This window comes from Myiozetetes cayanensis, unplaced genomic scaffold (genome assembly GCF_022539395.1).
Source record: "Myiozetetes cayanensis isolate MyiCay16 unplaced genomic scaffold, myiCay2020 scf15, whole genome shotgun sequence".
NCBI lineage: Eukaryota > Metazoa > Chordata > Aves > Passeriformes > Tyrannidae > Myiozetetes > Myiozetetes cayanensis.
Window position 1 is genome coordinate 4058621 of NW_026087159.1, and position 13101 is coordinate 4071721.

Below are 13101 nucleotides of genomic sequence, written 5' to 3' on the forward strand. Positions count from 1 at the left end.
GTGTTATTCATTAATAGCATTGCTTCCTTTAAAGCTGTGAAGCTATGGTCTTACTTGATCTTATTTGTGGGTGTCTTGTTGCTAACCGTGGTAATTTTACAGTAGTTAATTCTTAAGAAACTGATGGGGAAGCAATAATGGAAGTGTTCATAATTTTACTACAATAATTCTTCATAATCTGCACAAAACACTGGCTGTTTCCTCCTGCTTCTCAGCAAAGATTTAAAAGCTGAGTTGCCATGTTACTTAAGACTTCATTATGTTTTGTGAAGTATACTCCAGAGTATTCGCTAGAACATTATGAAGTATTATCATAAATGATTAAGCTGAACTATAATTGTCAAAATATGTGAAAAAAGCACATCTGGCAAGCTTGGTTTTTCCCTCTCTAATTCATATGAGTCAGTAATTCACAATGGATCCTTCTGACAGTGTGAATAAGGCAGACTCTGTTGCAGGGTCAGCATGTGGTACCTCAGCTTCCTCTGATGCAGCTTGGTCTAATCCGAGGAAACAGAGACCTGAGTTAGAGAAAGTCTGACAAAACTGGGGAAACAGGCATATAGACAAACAGAAACCGTGTGAGTCATCAAATCCAGTCTCATGCAGCCATGTTTATGTAATCATTTCTTCATATTCATTGGCCTAACTAGTTGTGGTTTCTTGCATCTGCTGTTTCTATCCCCTTCCCCCCTCCCTTGCTTATTTGATAGTTATACTGTAATTTCTAACCTAGAAAGTGTTTATGGCTGATTTGTATATTTTTTTCTTGTGCCAGCATCAATCTTTAGGTAAAATGCCTTTTTTTCTTGTTGCTACTTAATTCTGTAATAAGAACGAGTGGAAAATAGACGACATTCTTCTCAGCTTTCATTTTGTGAGGTTATACAAACCAAGACTCTCCTCTTTAAAAGAAGTTGTAATTCCCTCAGTCATACTACTACTAAAGCAGATTGAATTTCTTTTCCTTGGGTGGAACTGTATACACTGTTCAAGATGAGGCCTCACTGGTACTGTTCAAATACCTCTCCTGATTTAACCTCTCACAGCTGTGTTATATGACAGGTTCATGATCCTTTTGTGATTTGACATTAGATCCAGATTTTTTCTTTCAGATAATGAGGATGCTATTGTAAGTCTCCTACAGCATTATGTCAATATTATGGCTGTCAAAGATAATATCTCATAAAGTTTATCCATTTATGAGTTTGTACAGGGAGGATGGCTGAAGTGGGAGATTCCCAGTCCTTATTTGTGTCACGTCCCTGAAGCACAGTAATCACCTCCAGGTGCTATTTGCTTCCTACCATTTTCCTTTCTATTAAGTTTATGGAAACATTTTCACAGAATTTATCTTTTGTGATAACATTGAGATCTTTAGCTTATATTCAAATCTGATTGTGGAGGTCTTTAATGGACCTTTCTATTCTTTGTCTATGTTTCTCTAAAGTGATTGTGTTCACAAAAGGTGATCTTCCTGTTCTATTCCTACTTCTTCACAGTTTTATTACATAAAGTGAATCTACTACCATTTTGTATCTCTTATACTTGCAGTGCACTTAGAAATTTCTATTCTGTCATGTTGTGATTATCTCTGATTCATGTTCCTTCTGAGGCTGTCCTCATTTCACTGCTCAGAATTCTTGTTTTGACATACTTTTTCTTTTCTTTTCTTTCTTTTTCCAGTTAACACCCATTAGACCCTTCACTAGAATGGACCAGCTTACCTTTATTGTCTACAAATTGCTTTGTGTCTCCTTTACTCTTCCTTTACTTGCCACCCCGTACACCTTGTTAACTTTTAAAGAACTGGTTCAAAGCAGGACCCATTTTTCCTGTTTACTGATCTCTTGTTTTGGGTTCCTGCGCAATTTAACTTGCAATGTGACAGTTGATTAATATTTGTAGAGCATTTGGAAAACCTTAGGGGTGTGTAAAGGCTCGTTGTTTCATCTTGCATGACTTTTCCTACATAGAAGCATAAGCTGAATATTTTATAATTACTTTAACTCCTTGATGGCCAGAACAAGATTAGGTTCTGTATATGCCAAGGTCCACCTCTTTTGGATACCTCACCTTTCAAAGACTGTGTCAGGTAGTACTGAGGAGGTACAGTTGAAAGATTCACAGAACTGCCTTATGGAATCTGCATCCTCAGCAGTGTTTTTGTTAAGGAGAATTGTACTGCTGAGTTTGTTCCTCCCCTGCTTTAACACTAGGATACGAGGAGAACATACTTGAGTTTTCTCACTCTCCAGTCTGTCCAGAGGGGCCACAGCTGAGAAATCTCTGCATGAAACTCTCATCACTTCTCTGCCTAGAGAGCCTGTGCTCGAGCTCCCAGCCCGCTCTGACAAACCCATGTGTGCTGCTGAGCAGTACAGTTAGGCATGTTATGTACAGAGGGGGGCAGTGAGGATTCAGCTGCAGACTTAAATTATCATTTTTGAGCAATTGAATAAAAAATTGGCCTTGAAAGTGTTGAATATTTTAAGACTTTAAATAACAACTTTTTTTACCTTTTGTCCTCAGTGTTTGTTGTTGCTGTGTTGTGGTAGAGCTGTCCAGGTGCCTCTGCAGGCCAGGCTGTCTGCCAAGAGTAATTAAAAAAGTCGAGGCAGACATTAAGGATTCTGAGTCATCTGATGTACCCAGTTTACAGGTCTCTGCTCTAGGAGTGTAAAGGAATATTTCAGAGACTGCAGACTGGCTGGAGAGACAGAAATATGTGGGTCGGGAAGGTGCAAGCATCAAGCATCCAGCAGTTGTCAAATAATACATACCTGCAGAAGAACTTAGTGAGAAAATACATCACAGTTTGTATATCTGGGATTTTAAAATTTATTTTCTTTTCTAATTTTTGTGTTGGCATGTGGTGTGTTTTCGTTTTATGAGTCTTGATGGATTTTTCCTCCATAAATGTCTGTCACTTTTAAGTCTTGTAGGTTGTTCTGTGTTAGTAAATTACTTTATTTTTTATATAAATACATTTGTTTATAAACTTGAATGTTCTTAGAAAATTGTACGGCCTTTGTATTAGATTTTTTTGCTCTACTGGAAAAGCAAGAAAAAAACCTCTATAAAAACTTTTCTAAGATAAAAAAAGACCATCTTTTACTTTTTAATGAAAAAGGAAGTGTTCTGCCTTTATCATATGGGGAAATATATCCCAGTCTATAATGTCTTCAGAAGAATTAGTTATGTCCCACTGCAAATATGAAGCAGTTGAGGAGGAGTTTCATGTGCTTGGTTCTCCAGGTCATCAGAAGGGAATCAAAACCCTGTATAACCTGAGTGCTGGAGGAGGAAGCAGCTGTGTGACTATGCTGTAGGTGGGAGAGTAATTAGCAGGCCAAAAGGGTTGAGATTAGAAGGCACAGGACCAGGATCTGAGGAAACAGGACTATGGCAACAAATAGAAAGAGGAATAGATGCAGGCGTGGGTTGGAGGAGAGGAGAGGCAAGATCTTAGAATAAGAGGTGAGGACCTGGAGAAAAACTAAAAGATTTCTAAGGGCTGCAGGTCAACTTAACAAAAGCAAAAGGGGACCCATTAGCAAAAGCTGATAACAAAGAAAGGAAAAGTACTACAGACGGCAGCGAGGAGGGAAAAGATATAAGGTCAGTAGCTGAGTGGAAAAGATGGGTAAAGGGAAGCTAGATGGAATAAGAACAGGACATAGTCCTAAGGAAAGCTGAAATTGTGTGTGCTTTTAGCTGTGTTGAGGATCTCAGGAAATTTGATTCTTCTTATGTGCTTGAGATCCTTAGTGAGAAAAATCAATCTGATTTTTCTCGTTTTGAAACAGTTTCCTGTGTTTGCCGTGTCTGCTAGTGAAGAGCAGGCAAATTTCCTGTGAAAATTATAGCTAGCATTGCACTCGTGAGAGAAGGCTGTGGCACTGCCTTCCTTTAAGGTTTGGATATCACTGGTTAATAAAGGTCTATCAGTCTATTTATGAACCTGCTACAGACCACGTACAGAAATGTATGGAGACCTCAGAAATTATTTATAATGCATTTACAGCATAAATAGCTAAGCTGTCAACTACGATTGTAAAGTTCTTCCTCTACTTCTGCACTGTGCTTTTCATTTAATATGGCTTTGTTCAGCTTAGAAACAAACCAATCCTGTGATGGCTTTTAATAGCTGTAATAAAATATTGAGAATATAATGTCTACCAGTGTGGTGTAGGCACACGGACTGTCTGTGATTGTGGTGTTAGAACTAGTTAAAAGGGAATCAAGATGGAGAGGAGGCTTCTGAAAATCAAGGGAGAAAAACTTCAGAAATTTTGCAAGGCTTGAGTCTGAAAAGGATGTTTTTCTTCCAGCAGTTTTGGATATTCAGCCTGAGGTGGAATTCACTGTTCCCTATAATATTAAACCTATGTGTCCCCATAATGCCTTAACTCAGTTAAAAAGAAAAGTATACAAGCTTTTTAAAGAAAATGAACTGAGAACATGGAGTGGTTGGTCTGGCATCATGGTAGACCTGCACAAACATATGTATCTTGAACCAGATAGAAGATGCCATCCCAAAGTCACATCATCTGGATGTACAAATCATGGTATAAATTGATCAAGTTCCCTCATCAAACAAGTCAAACGTTTTGTCCAGTTCTTAATGGGAGGAGGGACTTTTGGAATCCCATTACACTGAAAGCAGTAATATGTGACTTTTCAGCTGCAACCTAATCATGTCCACTTGCTGTACACTTACTCCTCTGTCAGTGTTATTTTTCAGCTTGAATATATGTTCTCTGGGTATATTTATGGATCACAATTGTAACAGTTTGCAGCTTTCATTTTGGAAAGCTAAACAAATCAGGCTCACATAGACTCCCTGTTCTCCTCAGCAGGCTTGTTCCATGCTTATTCCATGGCAAATTCATCTTCCTGGAGCACAGCTACACCCAGTTTCCAGATACTGCAAATGAGGACATTTGCTGAGGATGGTATTTGCTGTTTCCACTCTCACACCATGCTGATGTCATGCAAAGTTTTGTGATAGACTGCACTACTGGGTTCCTTGCCCTTGTCAGCAGTTTCCAACTGGTAAAGTGTTGTCACAAAATTTGTAGCAATACTAATAATGATCTATTTCTACTGACAGAAGAAGATGACTGAAAATATTTTTGTGAAGTATAACAGTTCAAACGAGATGGTCTTTTAAGTGATGTTAAGAGAAAAAATAACTGGCTTTTGATTTCTTACTGTAGAAAATAAAAAGCTGATTTTTTTTTTTTTGGAGGGAGAGGGAATCAGGTAAGGGTCTTGAGTCATTTTTACTGTTCTAGAATTAAGAAAATGATGAAGGAAGGAAATAGAGCAAGGACAACAAAAACAACGCTCTGTTTCCTTCAGCTTCCCTGACAGGAGAGATTTCACACATTATATAGTGCATTAGAATTAAGACAGGAGAAGCTCTTTTATTTTACTGCTGCTGCATGAGATGTTTTACTGGCAATATTAAATGATATTTTTCTAGACATAGTCTAAAAGTTTCTCAACACTTGGGAGATTGGCGTGAGAAATCCAGTAACTAAATTTTCACTGATTTTATGGAAACTGTCAGTGGAAATGTGAAACTGGAATTAAATCAAACGCTGTATGTTAACAGTAAATGTTGATATATGGCACAGCAAAAGTTTTGGTATTTTGTTTTGACTTAATCTTCTAAGCCAGCCTGAACCTCCTTAGTATACAGAAATTGATTGAAAGTCTACTAATTTTGACCTCCTAAAAAACCCTATTATTAATGGGTTTGACTTCTGAATTCTTCTGAAATGCTGACTTTCCCTGTTACATTAGTTTCCTTATTCAGTTTCCAGGCAGATTTTGGCAATGCAGAGATGAGTAGAAAAATAAAATAAGGGAGAAAAAGAAAACAGTATCATACTTTGTAGCCTCCAGGAGGCCTGGTGGGGACCTGAAATCAGAATTGAAATGCAAATATTTAGTTCTGGAGTTCTGGCCTAGATGTCAAAACAGTTATATTGGACAATGAGTTTCTTGGACCACATGTTCACTTGGACTATACATGAATTGCTTGGGCTCACACTCAAATACTAATTGGGTTGCCTAAACCTCAGGCTATTCTTTTGAGGATGATATATGTAATGGTATAAATTCACTTTGACACTCCTGAATAACGATGAAATATCTGAATTCCATTTTGGTCATCATAATCACTATCATACTTAATATTTTGATTCTGCAGGGAGGGAAACAGTGTAGGAGCCTCACTGGAACAAACAACTCTATTTTTTTCAGGTAACTGTAGCAAGACCACTTGGTTCTGGGCTTCTATCCTAAGAAATTGTCATAGTGGCACTAAGCTTGACATATACACAAACTGTACGTTTGTTTCATGCTAAGCTCAGTGCATAAACAAGATTTTCATGGTGCCTGAAAAAGTCAGTCAAGGTTTGAAATATAAAATTAAGTGGATGGCTCAGTACTCTTGTACTGATCTCCAAACCAGTGTAAACCCAGTGCCTTCAGAACTACAAAAGCCTAAAGTAATGCAAAGTTTTCTCACCTGCCTTATACGGCTGCCTTATTGAGGTGTTTGCAGAAACATCAAGTAAAATGTACAATCAGAAGTGCTGTTAGCAGATTTGAGCATTCAGAAGTTGATGTTTGTCTCCTTTTTTTTTTTTTTTTTTTTTTCCTCACCATTTGTTTGGTGAGAAATGCAAATCATCCCTGTTTTCCCATCAGTTTCACCTCGAGGCACGAACCGTTCACCAAATGCCCACATAGCTGCTGGTAGAGCTGTGGCTGTCAGAGCACCTCAGGAAACCTCCGGAGTGCACAGGGGAGGGTAGAAGGAAAGCACGAGCTCTCTGAGCTCCCTTTCCTCTAACTCAGCCATCTGCATGCGGACACGAGAAACCCAGATTTTGCAGCTGTTCTGTAATATCCTGTGGAGGCGGATCAGAAAGCTTTGGATGCAGTTTGTTCCTCTGTTAGAGAGCACGTGTTTGCAGGAAGGGAGTGTGTGTGCGAGTCAAATGCACAGAACATCATTCTGAATCTGATAAAAATTCCTTCACGCTGCAGGGAAAATTTCACTTGCTAGTGGAGGCCAAAGAAGTTTTCTATATCAGTTCAACAGCTGGTCTTGTTTTATTGATATTGAAATATTACCCCACTTTCCAAAAATTCATGAGGCTGGAGAGAGCTGAAGTAGACACAATTCTAATTGCGTGTTTCACAATGGAAATCGTACTTGCAGAGGAAAGTTTGTGAACAACTTTTGCTCGCTTATAAGACCTGTAATATCCATATGCACTACCTTATTTCTGTGTACGTTATAATGAATGCTGTTATACACTTTCGCCTTCTCCTACCTGGACCCTGAGCTATGTGGAGGGAAAAGTGCCTTTTAGCCCTGACCTCACAGAGAGTTTATAAGCCCCTAAATGTATGTATGTTGTTACCCAGACGAGTGTGCCAGTAACTGTTCAGCTCCCAGCAGTCCAGGTGTCTGTGTCAGGAGCAGTGTGTTCCTGCCTTCAGAAAGACTGATGTTACAATACATCAGTTATTATGGATTGCAAGTGTTATGGCCTTTTGTAAAGGAAAGGGAATCCTGTCAAGGAAACATTTTGCAGTTTGGAGATGCAGTGAGATGAAAAATTAAGGAACTATTCTTTCTTCTGTGCTTCTGTAAAATCCCAGAGACCACATTTTCCTCTGCTGTATTCCCTGTATACAGCAGAAATTGAAAGGAATTTATATAGGAGGAGACCATGCCATTTTCATCAGATTCATAACAGGATAGCTTCTTATGCAAGAGCAATTCTCCAGTGACCGTTATCAATCAAATAATAATTTCTTTGAGTCACCTGAGTACTTGTGGCTGATGCTGTAGCAAAAGTGAGATTGCTATTTCACAGATGTGGATGTAGTTGACTAGAAAAAAATCCCTCACTGTGGCCATTTCAATATGCCAAGTAGAAAAAAGGAACTCTTTGTCTCCATGATTCTTAACCTAGATTTAGCATGCTGCAGAGATATTTCTCTGACATGTTCAATGATAGCAGAAAAATATGTGGTGGTGCATTAAAAGCTGTAGAGCAAAGGAAGTTTGGGGAACTTAATCAGAGCCTTAGGCAAGAAAAGGATGTGTAACACTGATATGTACATTTTGCTTTTGCTGTAGTTAATGAAAAATGTTATGCCAACACTGGTTTTTGTCCCTTATGGTTTAGCAATGCAGAACCAATCTTTTCTATTCTTTGTGTTTTGTGTTTTTCTTCTCTTTAAGTTACTTAATCTGGAAATAAAAATGTTTGATTTCTGTCATTCCCCTTGGCTACTTTTCTTAAAATGGCGCTTAATTGTTTTCACTTTAAAGGAATGGTGCCAGGTTTAAAGATTTATTATATTGTCATGGATTTTGTTTCAAGATTGCCTTTTTTTTAATATGCTTCTCCTTGACACCTGTCATAACATTAGTCCTTTCAAACTTAGCCACAACCAGTCTGAGAGGAGCTGTTAGTGAATTGTCAGGTTGCCACAAAGGCCAAGTTTCTTTTCATTCTCTCCTAGCAGCATAAATCAGGGCAATTCTTTCACGGGGCACAGTGCAGTAAATGCCTCCTGTTATTACACAGGTCATCAGGAAGACTTGAAGGAGCTGTGTCGGTGTTGCTGGGAGCGATGGATGCTCATGTTCCCAATTCCTGTGTAACTGCCAACTCCCTTACTGTAATTTTGAGACAGTGCATTTAGAGAACCATTTCTGTTCTCTGGTGGACTACTTAGCACCTCCCTTACTCTACAGGGTGGTTTGTTTTTCTTTCTTTTCTTCCCTTTGAGTACAGATGCTGCTGCTTGTACTTTAGGTACTGGTACATTATTGATCAAAGCATAGAGAATGCACAAATAACATTTGAAATGAGGTTCTATGGAGGAGAGAAATTAACTGTTGTCAGAAGTTGACTGGTTTCTATTTTAATTTCAAGACGTTTAGGATGCTTCTACCAGCACCATCTTAAAATGCTGCCAGTCTCCATTTATCTAAGGAATGATTTATGCTTAAAATTAATTATCGCTCAGCTTTTAATTTTTTTCTTTAATGTTTCTCTTCAAGGTTGTTTTATTTTTTTACACCCAAGCTAATTTCTGATTTCCAGATTTCATTTCCCTTAGACATGTTGAACAATTCTATTTTCCTACCCTGTTGTCTGTTTCAGTAGTTTGCAATCAAATGTAGTTCTAGCTAATTAGGGGAAACGAGTTTCAGCACTTTGAAGATTGTCCTCTCCTTCATAGCATAAACAGCTTTAATTCTGAAGGCCATGTTCACCTCTTGTCTAGAGCACTAAAACCAATGAATTCCCTGCTCTGGAGGTTATGGTTCCTGACCTGAATAAAAGAGCAATAAATCAAAGTATGTTCACTGGCATTGAAGCAGGCTCCAACTGTGTGGAATCAACATGCCAGTTCCAAATTGTAATTTCACTAAAAATAGCATAGTTTAACAATTTTGACAGTTGTAAACTTGAAAGATCTAGGCACACTGTCCATCTTGCTGTGTCTCATATGTTCTGTCAACCATGCAGCTTTTGAAAATAAAACCAGAAAAATGCTGAACATTCTTCATTCTTTGCTAGAGGTTCCAATTCCTGCCCTCTGCAGAAGGAGGCACAAATGTAATAGTGATTTTTTCAAAGGTAAAACAGTAGAATCCTTCTGTGAGTGGTGGCTCCACAATGGGAGGAAGCGTAAAATTTTGGATCCATATCTCCCCTTTATCACTTCCCTTTTTCAAGTCTGCATTTCCAGGAAGCAAAAGACAAATTAGCAACTGTCTCATCGTTCATTATATTTTACGGGGACACAGTGCAACAGCTTCTGCTCATTCTGTTGTCTGGAGAACCACAGATGCAAATTTTACTGTATTTTCTCCCACAAAGACTTATCACCCAATCCTTAATTCATCCAAATTCTATTCAGCAAACGTTTAAGCAAGTATTTAAGACCAGGCATATGATTTGGTTTTTTGGCTTCCATGGATTGTACAGGCAGGTTGGAATTAAAATGGTTTTAACATGTTGAAATGGGCAGCAGTTACTTCACATTGGGGATAGATAAATAAAGAAAGCTTTTAAATTTGTGGTTAAAGTTTGTTCATAATGCCAAACTTAACTCTTTAGCTGGCAGTTTCCCTGACAGAAAAGTATGTGTTGTTATGTAGTACTTTAATGCCAATTAATTGCTCTCTGCCTCACAAAATGCCTGAGGTTGAACCACACTTTGCTTTATCAGAATTCAACACTGCTATTGGTCTGTGGGGAGGAAAAACAGGAATTAGAAGAGACAAGAGCACTGTGGAGCAGTAATCTTTTATTTATGTATAATGCTGTACATTTCCTGACTGTACAGTGAGTTTTCCTTCTAACTCTCACTAATTATGGTGACTGGCATGTGGCATGTGATGGAGCCTCAGGAGAAGTGGGATACATACAGCTGTTCAGATCTGGCACATTGCATTCCAGTTTGCATTTGCTGGCAGGCCAGCTCTCCTTTTTTCAGTGAGAGAAACAGGAATGTTGCAGTTTGCCTCAAGTTCTGTTTGTTGCACGAAAGATCTTATTAGAGGGAGCTGAAATACTTTCTCCTTTATCCAGAGAGTTGTACACACAGAAATGGAAGCCTGGCGTCTGTAAACTGGTTCCAGTGAATTTTCAGAGGTCATTGTTTGTATCTATCTATTCCTGTTCTAAATAATCTACATATTGATTGTGTTGTATATTTGGTTAAAAAAAATATATTTGGCTAAAAAGGTGATGGCTGCATGAAGCATTAATCACTGAAAAATATGTAAATTCACTTAGAGTTATGAAAGTTTTTGATTTTTGTTTTTGTTCAGAAGCAGGAAAGGAGGAAGAGTATTTTCATACCATCTCCATTACTTTTTTGAGGTGCTAAAATACGTCACTCATTTTGCAGAATGTGTATTTGCCAAGAGTCATATTTGCTTCATCATTATCAGTTTTGTGAACTCAGGCAGAAGCTTCCTAACTTTTTAAATGTATACCTGCAGAAAGTGGTAATGATATACCAGACTTGCTGCTCTTGAGGCTACATTTGTACCCTCGTTACACAAATTGAAAGTAAGCCAAATAAATTCTTTCCCACTCTTGGGAAATATGTGTTATCCTAAGTGCAAGACTAGGAGAAATGTGTTAATTGTTTGACACTTCATCATTTACAACACTCATTAAAGGAGATAATGGTGATGCCACAAATAGTGACCTGACAAATTTTTTAGATCTCCAAGGTGGCCGCTGCATTCTTAATGTATAGAGGAGGCTTTTTGGAAGATTCTGTAATCTATTACAGTCCATCTATTTACAGTCCAAGTAAATATTTCTTTGTTTCCAGCTCTTTCCCATACACATGGTATTACTATCCACATTTTCAAAGATGAAATTGTGGATACACCAGGTCAGGGGACTACAGTATTACACTGGTGCATGCACAGTGTCCTCTGTGGTGGTGTGCCGTTGCTTTGCAAATTTTTTTTTCTATTACAAAAGACATTTTAAATACAGTAATATAAATATATTCTTTCTGTTTTCTTTTCCCTAGGCATCAAAGAAAAAAACTCTGTGATTTTATTAACTTCTTTTTTGCTGTGCAGCCTTTCTTTAACAGTCTTTCAAATGGAGCTCAGGGATATCCTTCATCATTTCCTCTATTGGTTTCTTCTCACTGTAAACTTAATGGAAGCACTCAGGCTTGTAGTGGAGAGGAAACCCACAGGCAAGTGACAGAAGCATCATAAGCTTCAGGGAGCTAGTTTAACATGGTTAATTAAAGGGGTGATCAGTTCAGGGCAGCACCAAGTGTGAAGGATTGATAGACAAATCTCTACAGTCAGTCTCTAGATGAATGCTCTAAATATGAGAAAAGGCCTCTCAACTTGTTGGAGCTCATTCCTATCCATTGGAGGGTTGGGGGGAACCCCACAGCAGCAACTGCAAAGCAGTACATGGAGCAAACCCATGCATTTGTCATTTACTGACTTAAATTTGAGTACCCTATGTGTACAGTACATTGCATAGGTTATTTGAATAGATTACCTCTGGTTTAGTAACGTTAGCTTGGGTTTAGTCTCAGGTTTCACATTCAAAACAATGGGGAAAAGTTACATCTGAAATTCAACTTGCTTACATTTAGGCCTGATCAGATTTAATGTTTTTGCTAGGGAACTTTATGAAAAATCAAGAGTGCGCTAATGAAATTTGCCATTTATGGAAGTTTAGGTGGCGTAGTCAATAAAGAGGAAGATTAGAGTGCTATATGAAAAGAATTTTTATGACTATGAGATGTAGGGTAATAAAGTTAGGTACAATTTAGTTGTACAAAAATGCTAACTCATATGCTCAAGGAGGAATAAAAGAATTCTGCAGTAAGGAAATTAAGAATGCTCCTCAGTTCCCCAAATTAAGACTGAGGTCTCCTTGAATGACCTGTGTCACTCAGAGGAACTGCTATTACAGAGGTGAACAGACAGAGGTTTCTTCTGACTAGTTAGTGGGCCAGTGTTGAGAGAAGGCTAAAGCAAGTCCTGAAGAGCTTGGAGCAAAGCAAAGTCACAAACAAGGGGAATTGCTCTGTGAATTCAGCAAACAACTCTGTCAGGTCTCTGCAGTCAGTGGCAGAAACCTGAGCTGCTGCCAGGGCTGGTGTTGTCCCTAACCCAGCACTCCTGGCATTTCCCTTGTCCTGGCACCAACATCCCCTTATCCATGGGGTGAACTCTTATCCAGGGGTGACCTGGCTTCAGTGGACTGATCCAGCTGAAGACTGACTCAGCAAAAGAAAGAGGAGAGTTGTTTTCAGCAAGTTCAGTTGTTTGATCCAAATTACCTCATGTAGCACTGGCTCAGAGTAGCCAGTGGGGCTGAGCAGTCACTGGGTTGTCAGTAGTGTTATTCTTAAATTTATGTTGATTCAGTAATTAATATTAAAGTGAAAAAGTGCTAAAACTTAAAAATCATGATTTCAAATGCTAGATCAGTTTATTTTTTATGTTCCTGATGATAACGTTTAACATTTTTTTTTAATTCTGTGTAC